The sequence below is a fragment of the Dendrobates tinctorius genome, unplaced genomic scaffold (genome assembly GCF_039654945.1).
Source record: "Dendrobates tinctorius isolate UK_male_01 unplaced genomic scaffold, ASM3965494v1 ptg000163l, whole genome shotgun sequence".
Taxonomy (NCBI): Eukaryota; Metazoa; Chordata; class Amphibia; order Anura; family Dendrobatidae; genus Dendrobates; species Dendrobates tinctorius.
The window spans coordinates 1,043,205-1,055,217 of NW_027361830.1; positions in this window are offsets into that span (position 1 = coordinate 1,043,205).

A 12,013-nucleotide genomic window follows, 5' to 3' on the forward strand; every position below is an offset into this window, starting at 1 on the left:
CAATGACGTGCAATCCATACTGGGCCTAACACCGTCTGAGCCTGCCTCATGCTGTATAGACATATATTTTGAATGTGTACGCTATCCATACATGTTATCCGGGGATACGGTACCCCTTCTAACCTTTGTGCAATGACGTGCAATCCATACTGGGCCTAACACCGTCTGAGCCTGCCTCATGCTGTATAGACATATATTTTGAATGTGTACGCTATCCATACATGTTATCCGGGGATACGGTACCCCTTCTAACCTTTGTGCAATCACGTGCAATCCATACTGGGCGTGAGAACGGCTGGCGAGCTGTTAAGCAAGCTACAGCACCTGTCCAGACAAGTACAGGGATTCCCTAGCGAGGAGACTTATTTGATTGTTTTCTATGTTGGGACAGCAATTTTTGGGGAGCACTATACTTGGAGAATGATAGATGGGGCCCACCATACACTGGAACATTCCAAAGGTGGACATCAGACACTGGAGCAGCATTTACAGGGCCCATTATACACTAGAGCAGTAGAAATGGGGCCCATTATGTTTGGAGCATTATTTGGGCCCATAAGACAGTGGAGCTTCATCCATGGGGACCAACATATACTGTAGCATTATGTGGAGCTCATCATATACTGTTTCAAACATTATATGGGACCAATGATTTTGTATGGAGAAATAGATGGGCCTCGTCATGAGATGTAAAAAGTGAGGTATTTTTCATTGTACTATACCGCTATTTCTCTGCCGTATCGGAGCATGATGAGCTGTGGTATGTGTTAAAGGGGCGCTCTTTCGCCCAGGGCACATGAAAACCTGCAGCCAGCCCTCCCCCCCCCACAAATTTAGCCAAATAACCCCCATTTTTCAGTGCGTAACTTGTATTATGAAGTTATTAAGGTTGACAAGCTTAAGTAAGAAGAATTGATGCTTTTGGCATTCAAATGGGCACTGTAGGTGTGTTTCCTGTCCTCCTCTCACTGCCGACTTTTATTCCCCATTGACTTACATTGGGTTTCGTGTTTCGGGACGACCCCGACTTTTCCCTATAATCGGACGATCTTGCTCGACCCGACTTTTGGAAAAGTCGGGTTTCACGAAACGAAACGCGACCCTAAAAAAGCAAAAGTCGCTCAACTCTAATAAAGATATGAGGGAAAACGCCAACAAAAGGAGAGATTTCTTTGTGGGATGGTCTAGTGTAAGTAGGACAGGAGAGTGATCTGAAATAACCATTGGAAGAATCTCAACTGATTTTAAAGATGAAAAAAGAAGGGTTGATGCTAGCCAGTAATCAATGCAAGTGTGTATGTCGTGAACCCTAGAGTAAAACGTATATTTTTTTTCCATACGATGGCAGCATCTCCAGGAATCCAATAAGTCAAGCCTATCTAATAAGATGGGAACTATTCCAACCGAGGAGAGGGATGTAGACGGTGGGGTAAACCTATCTAAAAAGATATCATGAAGAGCATTTAAATCCCCACCTAATAAAATATTAGTAGGATGCCAGCTATGGATGATTTCTACAAGCTTAGAAAAAAAGGAAGGGCTAGCCGCATTAGGTGCGTAAACATTCATAAGGCAGTATTCCCTCTGCTCAGCAAGGATCCTAATCAGCAAATATCGTCCTGCCTTGTCTCTTACCACATCTTGAATGGAGTATTCAAGGTCTCTATGGAAAAGGACGGCAACCCCATGTTTCTTCCTTTAAAAAGTTGCCTCTATACAGTCCGGGTAATGCTTGTTACGGAGCGGAGGATGTTTGCCATGAATCCAATGAGTTTCCTGCAAAAATACAATGTGTGGGCGTATACTGGTAACATGGTCTAAAACTTTCCTGCGTTTCACCGCAGTATTGAGCCCAGCCATGTTCCAAGATAACAATCTGAGAGAGTCTACATTGATGTGAGGAGCTACAGTATTAGAGTCAGCCATATTAGCCTATGCCACATCGAGGCCATGAAAGAGTAATATAAGAAAAGAAACATCTGGGCAAAGGTCTGTCCCAGAAAGCAAACCCTAACACCCAGAAAAACAAAAAAAATATCGTGTCTAGGGAGGAAGAGCTCACCCTCCAACAAACCCACAAGCAAAAGAGAAACTACAATAAACATTATATAACAGTATCTTGACTAAGACCTCCCATAATCATGATGCAGTAAAAAATAACAAACAACATGTATTAAGTAGAAACCAAAAGATTAGTCATGCAAGTATACATAAACAGTGATGTAACATGGCTATCAACTAGAAAAAATTACTAAAACCATGAAATTGAAATCAAGTGGCTGGAGAAGAGGCTCGGGAGGAGCGCTTCACCTCCTCCATGGCTTCATTAGGGTCAACAAAAAACATTGTTTTTCCTCGGAGTTCCACCCTCAGACGTGCCGGTTAGAGAAGGGCAAAACGGGAGCCTCTGTCATGCAGAAGTTTAGAAACTGGGGCAAAGGTGCGGCGCTTGGCCGCCATCACGGCAGAATAATCTTTAACCCCTTCCTGACATCCGACGTACTATCCCGTCCACGGTACCCGGGCCCGTATGACCGTGGACGGGATAGTACGTCTACCGCGATCAGCGGCGCCCACGTGGTGAGCGCCGCTGATCGCGGCCGGGTGTCAGCTGATTATCACAGCTGACACCCGGCACAATGTGTCAGGGGCGGTCACGGACCGCCCCCGACACGTTAACCCCTTGCACACCGCGATCAAACACGATCGCGGTGTACCGGGGGTTAAAGGGAAGCATCGGCAGGGAGGGGGCTCCCTCCGTGCTTCCCTGAGCCCCCCACGGCAGCGCAATGTGCAGCGCTGCTGCGGGGGGCTCCTTTCCTCCAGGCCCCCGAATCCAAGATGGCGACGGGGGCCTTCGGGGGCCTGAGGAAGCTGGCTTCCTCAGTGCCTGCAAAGCGCAGGCATGAGGAAGCCTTCTGCAGTGCCTGTGTCAGATCGCTGATCTGTCACAGTGATCTGTGATGTGACAGATCAGCGATCTGTCACAGGACAGTGATGTCCCACCTGGGACTATTTAATAAAGTAAAAAAAAAATAAAAAAAGTGTAAAAATAATTAAAAAAAATCGCCAAATATATTAGAAAAAAAAAAAAAATATTCCCCCAATAAATCCATTTTTTGGAAATAATAAAAAAAAAACAATAAAAGTACACATATTAGGTATCGCCGCGTCCGTAACGACCTGCCCTATAAAACTGTCCCATTAGTTAACCCCTTTAGCGAACCCCTTAAAAAATAAAAATAAAAAACGAAGCAAAAAATAATGATTTATTATCATACCGCCAAACAAAAAGTGTAATAACGCGCGATCAAAAAGACGCATATAAATATCCATGGTACCACTGAAAATGTCATCTTGTCCCGCAAAAAACGAGCTGCCACACAGCATCATCAGCGAAAAAATAAAAAAGTTATAGCTCGCTGAATAAAGCGATGCAAAAATAATTATTTTTTATATAAAATAGTTTTCATTGCATAAAACCGACAAAAACATAAAAAAAGACCTAAATGAGGTATCGCTGTAACCGTACTGACGTGAAGAATAAAACCTCTTTATCAATTTTACCGCACGCGGAACGGTGTAATCGCACCCCCCCCAAAAGAAATTCATGAAACGCTGGTTTTTGTTCATTCTGCATCCCAAAAATCGGAATAAAAAGCGATCAAAAAATTCCACGTGCCCGAAAATGGTACCAATAAAAACGTCAACTCGTCCCGCAAAAAATAAGACCTCACATGACTCGGTGGGTCAAAATACGGAAAAATTATAGCTCTCAATATGTGGTGATGCAAAAACTATTTTTACAATAAAAAGCGTCTTTTAGCGTGCGACAGCCGCCAAACATAAAAACCGCCATAAATAGTAAATCAAACCCCCCGTTATCACCCCCTTAGTTAGGGAAAAATAATAAAATAAAAAAAATGTATTTATTTCCATTTTTCCATTAGGGTTAGGGTTAGGGCTAGGGGTGTGTTGGGGTAGGGTTAGGGCTAGGGTTAGGGTTAGGGTAGGGTTAGGGTTAGGGCTAGGGCTAGGGTTAGGGTTAGGGCTAGGGTTAGGGTTAGGGGCGTGTTGGGGTTCGTGTTGGAGTTAGAATTGGGGGTTTCCACTGTTTGGGCACATCAGGGGCTCTCCAAATGCAACATGGCGTCTGATCTCAATTCCAGCCAATTCTGAGTTGAAAAAGTCAAATGGTGCTCCTTCCCTTCCAAGCTCTGCTATGCGCCCAAACAGTGTTTTACCCCCACATGTAGGGTATCAGCCTACTCAGGACAAATTGCAAAACAATTTTTGGGGTCCAATGTCTCCTGTTACCCTTAGGAAAATAAAAAATTGGGGGCAAAAAAATCATTTTTGTGGAAAAAAATGATTTTTTTATTTTCACGTCCGAGTGTTATAAACTTCTGTGAAGCACTTGGGGGTTCAAAGTGCTCACCACACATCTAGATAAGTTCCGTGGGGGGTCTAGTGTCCAAAATGGGGTCACTTGTGGGGAGTTTCAATAGTTTAGGTACATCAGGGGCTCTCCAAACGCACATGACACCCGCAGACCATTCCATCAAAGTCTGCATTCCAAAACGTCACTGCTTCCCTTCCGAGCCCCGACGTGTGTCCATACAGTAGTTTTCTCCCACATATGGGGTGTCAGCGTACTCAGGACAAATTGGACAACAACTTTTGGGGGTCCAATTTCTCCTGTTACCCTTGGGAAAATGAAAAAATTGGGGACTAATTGATCATGTTTGTGGAAAAAAATACGATTTTTTTATTTTCATGCCCGGGCATTATAAACTTCTGTGAAGCCCTTGGGGGTTCAAAGCGCTCACCACACATCTAGATAAGTTCCTTGGGGGGTCTAGTTTACAAAATGGTGTCATTTGTGGGGGGTTTCCACTGTTTAGGTACATTAGGGGCTCTCCAAAGGCAACATGACACCCGCAGACCATTCCATCAAAGTCTGCATTCCAAAACGTCACTACTTCCCTTCCGAGCCCCGACGTGTGCCCATACAGTAGTTTTCTCCCACGTATGGGGTATCAGCATACTCAGGACAAATTGGACAACAACTTTTGGGGTCCAATTTCTCCTGGTACCCTTGGGAAAATAAAAAAATGGTGACTAAAAGATCATGCTTGTGGAAAAAATACGAATTTTTTATTTTCATGCCCGGGCGTTGTAAACTTCTGTGAAGCACTGGGGGGGTCAAAGTGCTCACCACACATCTAGATAAGTTCCTTAGGGGGTCTAGTTTCCAAAATGGTGTCATTTGTGGGGGGGTTCCACTGTTTTGGTACATCAGGAGTTTTCCAAACGCGACATGGTGTCCGATCTCTATTCCAGCCAAAAACGTCAAATGGCGCTGCTTCCCTTCCGAGCTCTGCCATGCGCCCAAATAGTGGTTTACCCCCACATGTGGGGTATCAGCGTACTCAGGACAAATTGCACAATAACTTTTAGGGTCCTGTTACCCTTGGAAAAATAAGAATTGAGGGTGAAAAGATCATTTTTGTGGAAAAAATATGATTTTTTAAATGTATGGCTTTATGTTATAAACTTCTGTGAAGCCCATGGGGGTTCAAAGTTCTCACCACACATATAGATAAGTTCCTTAGGGGGTCTAGTTTCCAAAATGGTGTCATTTGTGGGGGGTTTCCACTGTTTTGGTACATCAGGAGTTTTCCAAACACGACATGGTGTCCGATCTCAATTCCAGCCAAAAACGTCAAATGGCGCTGCTTCCCTTCCGAGCTCTGCCATGCGCCCAAATAGTGGTTTACCCCCACATGTGGGGTATCAGCGAACTCAGGACAAATTGCACAATAACTTTTAGGGTCCTGTTACCCTTGGAACAATAAGAATTGAGGGTTTAAAGATCATTTTTGTGGAAAAAATATGATTTTTTAATTGTATGGCTTTATGTTATAAACTTCTGTGAAGCCCATGGGGGTTCAAAGTTCTCACCACACATCTAGATAAGTTCCTTAGGGGGTCTAGTTTCCAAAATGGTGTCATTTGTGGGGGGTTTCCACTGTTTTGGTACATCAGGGGTTTTCCAAACGCGACATGGTGTCCGATCTCAATTCCAGCCAAAAACATCAAATGGCGCTGCTTCCCTTCCGAGCTCTGCCATGCGCCCAAATAGTGGTTTACCCCCACATGTGGGGTATCAGCGTACTCAGGACAAATTGCACAATAACTTTTAGGGTCCTGTTACCCTTGGGAAAATAAAAATTGGGGTGAAAAGATCATTTTTGTGGAAAAAATATGATTTTTTAATTGTACCGCTGTACGTTATAAACTTCTGTAAAGCCCTTGTGGGTTCAAAGTTCTCACCACATATCTAGATAAGTTCCTTGGGGGGGTCTAGTTTCCAAAATGGGGTCACTTGTAGGGGGTTTCCACTGTTTAGGTACATCAGGGACTCTCCAAACGTGACATGGCGTCCAATCTGAATTCCAGCCAATTTTGCATTGAAAAAGTCAAACGGCGCTCCTTCCATTCTGAGCTCTGCCATGCGCCGAAACAGTCGTTCCCCCCCACATATCAGGTATCTGCGTACTCAGGACAAATTGCACAATAACTTTTGCAGTTCAATTTCTCCTGTTACCCTTGGTAAAATAAAAAAAATTGAACCTGAAGTATTTCTTTTATGAAAAAAGTTAGATGTTCATTTTTTTTTAAATATTCAAAAAAATTCCTGTGACGCACCTAAAGGGTTAATAAACTTCTTGAATGTGGTTTTGAGCACCTTAAGGGGTGCAGTTTTTAGAATGGTGTCACTTTTGGGTATTTTCTATCATATAGACCCCTCAAAGTGGCTTCAAATGTGATGTGGTCCTAAAAATAAAATGGTGTTGTAAAAATGAGAAATCGCTTGTCAACTTTTAACCCTTATAACTTCCTAACAAAAAAAAATTTTGGTTCCAAAATTGTGCTGATGTAAAGTAAACATGTGGGAAATGTTAGTTATCAAGTTTTTTGTGTGCCGTATCTCTGTGATTTAAGGGCAAAAAAATTCAAAGTTGGAAAATTGCAAAATTTTCAAAATTTTCGCCAAATTTCCGTTTTTCTCACAAATAAACGCAAGTTATTTGAATGAAATTTTACCACTAACATGAAGTACAATATGTCACGAGAAAACAATGTCAGAATCACCGGGATCCATGGAAGCGTTCCAGAGTTATGACCTCATAAAGGTACAGTGGTCAGAATTGTAAAAATTGGCCCGGTCATGAACGTGCAAACCACCCTTGGGGGTGAAGGGGTTAAACATAAGAAGAGAGTGTCCCTCATATTTCACAGGAGACATGGCCTCAAATGCCCAAAACATTAGCATTTTCTCCTGAAAATTAAGTAACTTAAAAATAACAGAGCGAGGGCAGGCATTGGATTCTGGAGATGGAGGTCCAAGTCTGTGGGCTTGTTCGACTATCATGGAGCCAGGTCGGTCAGGCAAATTAAGTGCTTGTGGGAGCCAGGAGGAAGTAAAGTGGTGGAGATCCTTTACCGACTCACGAACGCGGATGACGCTGAGATTGTTGCGGCGGCTCCGGTTTTCCAGATCATCGAATTTGTCTTGGAGCTGCTCTATCACGTGGTCCTTATCTTTAAGCTGAGCAGCATAGTACTGTACAGTGTCTTCCAAATCACTGATCCGCTGTTCTGCTGCCAAAATTTTGGTGGAATGGTCGGACAACTGGTATATGATCGAGTCCAATGAGGATTGAAAGGAAAGAAGTCTTCATCTATTTTTGGCATAAGTTGCTCTGTGATAGAGTCAGCAATGGTTTGTAGGGATTCTTTAGACATGACAGAGTTAGAATCTGGTGATTCAGGAGATTTGGTGGACTGTGTCCTGGTTTTAGTAGCCTTGGAGCTACTGGGATTTACAAATTTTTCCATGTAGATTGAGAGGAATAGAAAATGAATAGAAAAGCATTTGTAAGGAGAGGGGAGACGTCTCAGTCGAGATTTAAGTGCAAGAACCTACATAACTAAGTAGTTTAGGTAGGACATAACGGAGAATTGGTCCTGAGGAGATTCAAGATGGTTTAAGGGATACGGACAACTCAGAAGATCATAAAGGTAAACAGGCTGAAAAGGGTCCCCAGTTGGGCCGGTATCCACAGCAGTTTAGAAGATGAGCCCTTAAGAGAGGCGTCTGTGTATAAAAGAGAGCACTGAGTGCTACTCAGCAGTGGTATCCGGAGTGGTAGTATATTGCAGCCCGTATCAGTGAGTTATTTTAGTTAGGAGCAGTAGATAGCAGAAGAGTTCCAACTTCACTGATATGTTGGATGAAATAAATCACGGATCAGGTGGCTTTTGAAGTAGCCGTTACCAAAGCTAACCAGTGCCACAGATAGTAGGCCAGTGCCTGGATCTTCTCAAAACCCCTCACTCACAGTCACAGCTATTGGTGTTTCTTAATAAGTTCCTCTGGCCACTTTCGGGGAGAGGCAACAGCACTGCTCAGGCTACAGTAGAGGAAATCTCCTGCAATGTCCCTCTAAGGCCCCAGGCTGCTCAGTGATTCTGCAGCAGATGGGAAATCTCCTGTTGTATAACTGCACAGGAGGAGAGGAAACACAGCTCCTGGCAATCACACAGAAACCGATCATCAACCTTTTCTCTCTCCCTCCCTGGGTGCAACAAGCAGCAGCTTCAGCAGGTAAGACAGCAGATGGGTAGGGAGAGGTCTGGTCCTGGGGGTATCTCACTGCCTGCAGAGTCTTCACTACAGATGCAGCGGGGCGGCCCCCCCGTGATGGATGATGGTGGCAGACCTCCCTAAATGCTATGTGATGGAGGCTCCCAAAAGTTCACTCACCCCTCAGCCGGGCCTCCGCTGTAGATCTGTCACAGGTGGATGGAGGGGAAGGAGTGCAGGGACCATCCACTGCCACAGGAGAAACTTTTTTTGGCAGGGGGACCACGATTCAGACACTGTAGTAGGCCACATATTGAAGAGGCTGTGTAGGCAATCTGAGGCTGAAGAAGTTGGTTTCAAACTGCTGCTTTCTGGTCCCCCGGGCACTGGGCACCTACCAGAGCAGAGCAGTATGGTTAATGAAGCACTATTGAGGATGGATGGCACGGATTGACTCCTCTGGATGGAGCTCCCTCATGTGTTTCTGATCCCTGCGGCGGCCATCTTGGAACTCTCAATTATAACTTTTGATAAAAAAAAAAAGAGATAACATTAATAGTTAAAATGTAACCAATCATATTTTCCTTTCACAACATGAAAAATGCTAAATAAACTATGTATCTATTTATCTTTAATTGATTATTTTGCTAAAAAGAAAGAGGGAATTAAAATAACGAGCAAAGAAAAATTGAAACCAACCAGTTATGAGACTAAGACGTTTTCATATTCTGAACTTTCATTTAGAAGACAGATATAATAACACAACAAAGGTAACAAACGTAATGTTTGTATTGAAAAACCATCTCTAAATGACTTCACATTACATCCACCTTGTGAAAGTTGCTCCTCATGTGAAACAAAAAAAAGTCAGCCATGTTCTCAGTTTTTGTTCTGTTTCCTTTTAGATAAACTCCTGAACTCAGCAGTGCAATGGATAAAGAAATAGGTCTTCAGTAACCCATATAACAAAAGCATTCTACGAGGTGATATTACTTTTCCTACCAGAAGCATAATGAAAGTAAGGCCTCTGCGAAAAAAAAAAACAGACTAATTTCCATCAGTTTGAGGGTTCACATTATCTTAAGTGTTTGGTTCGCCCATCAGTTTTTACTATTAGTGTTTCATAAGTTGCTCTTGTACAAAAATATCTGATAGAAATTTTTTAAACAATTTTACTTCAATCTTCAAAGATCGATATTGTTTGATAGCACTTGAAAAAAGAAAATATCTTCATTAATATTTTCAGCCATTTTTGAGATATTAACATTTGTCTTTTCTTTTGTTTACAGCTCATTGCCTAGGAGACCAATGCTGCAATAAAGCTGGACAGGATTAGGAGGCAACAGCAAGCTCCAGCAATCCTATCCAGCGTGGAAACAGTGTTTACAAGCGTAAAAGAAAAGAGCTTGTAAGCACTGCACATCTTCTTCTGTACAGGACCTGTGCTCTGTTTTGAAAGCAGCAAGCTGTAAAACAAAAGAATAGAGTTACTATCTCAAGAACGGCTGAAAGTTTTGATGAACAGTAAATTGCGAAATTGCTTGTATTTGCAATGGATGTGTGACAGTACCCGTTTATGAAGATGGGAATAACTCTTTACGTTTTCTAAGCAGTCAGTGAAAAATGGACAGCACTGGGATGCAAATGGGATGACATCAACACGCTGAGTTTTTCCTCGATCCACTTGAATGTGTGATTTTGATCATATGTCTGTGAATACCTATTTTTTGCCGACACTATTTTTTTCTAGCCAGATAGACTATAATGGGCACGTGTTCTATCTGTGAGAAACACAAACAGAAAATGAAACTGAAACATGGACATCTGAATGAGGCTTTAGGCAGAGTAGGCTTCCGACTGCAGCACCATTAATTGAGGGTGCAATTTTTCATTCTAAAAAATGGTATGCGCTAACCTTTACCAATCAGTACTGAATTAACAATTATTATGCTGAACTTCAGTGTTGCCCACCTGTGCTGTCTTCAGCTTTGGTCTGCACATCTTTCTTGCCTGGGTATCGGGCTCTCTCTGCTCTCATGCACATTAGAATACCACGGTAACCCAGTTCACTGCTTTGATGTAATGCTCATAGTCCTTTTAAGTCCGACTCAGGTAGCTGATAGCCACCTGATTTTTCAGGTATCAGTTTGATGCTACAACGTGCTGATGCCCTCCTGAGTCTTAAGACAAACCTGCTACCTCTGGGCTTTGCTGCAATCTACATTCCTGTGCCTGTGTGCCAATCTGGTTCTGCTTTTCTGAGATTGTGTCCTTACACTTGGCTCTTTCTTTTCAAAATGCCTTTCTGACAATCAGGCTCAGCTACTCAAAGGTGCTGCTCCCACACTTAGCTTTGCTATATCTAGGTGCCTATGTGCCAGGCTGGCTCCCTAATTTCAAGGTGCCATCACACATATCCAGTTCTGCTGTACCTTCCTGTTCTATGTGCCATCAAGACTATCCAGCCCTTCTATTCCTTGCTATTACACACTCTGTATGGCCTGCCAACTCAATGCCTTGGTCCACACTGCTCTCCGGGACTTAAGGCTTTGCAAATTCACCTCTGTCATTTTTTTCTTGAAGTGGATGCATTTTCATTAGGTGTAGGAGCAGTTGTTTTTAACCTTCTCATAGATCTATAAACCATGCCTGTGGTTTCTTTCCCAGGGATGTACAGTCATTTATACTGGGCTTAAAAATCTGCAGAATCTGCAGTTTGACCGTAGACTGAATAACTTCTGCATCTCTGGTGTAACCGTTCTTTTGTTTTTAATTCCCTATCATCCAGATAGAAAAATACCACAGGGCTGACACTGCCAGTAATTTGATTCATGTAACGCTTCTGAAAATGTATCTTCTTGAACCTGAATGTATTCCTGCCTCTATTCTTTTTCTTCATTTATAGTTCCACCAAAAGGATGATCCATTGTCTCATAAGTAGCTCACCAGAAAGTCTTATCTTGAGCCCATTTTTCATTCTTCTCTGGTTACCCTGGAGTTACATGAATTCCTGAACACCTCTTCCACTTTTATAGGTGGCCTAAGTGCAGACAGAATGTCAAGGATTTTGTAGCCTCTTGCTATCAATGTGCTGAATTCAAATCTTCTTGTCAAGAAACTCTAGTTTCTCTACAGCCATGACATATTTCTCAAGAATTCTAGGCTGAAATTTCTATATACTTTATTACTCACCTTAGTGAGAAAGTTTGTCCCATTTGGGGTTTGGTTGATCAACTTTTCAGGATGTCTCATTTTGTTTTGTTATCTTGACTTCCATCTGCTCCACAAATGACTTACTGCAAGTTTTCATCAGATAGATTTCTTGCCAATATTGTGTTTGATTGAGGTGTACAGTTTGAT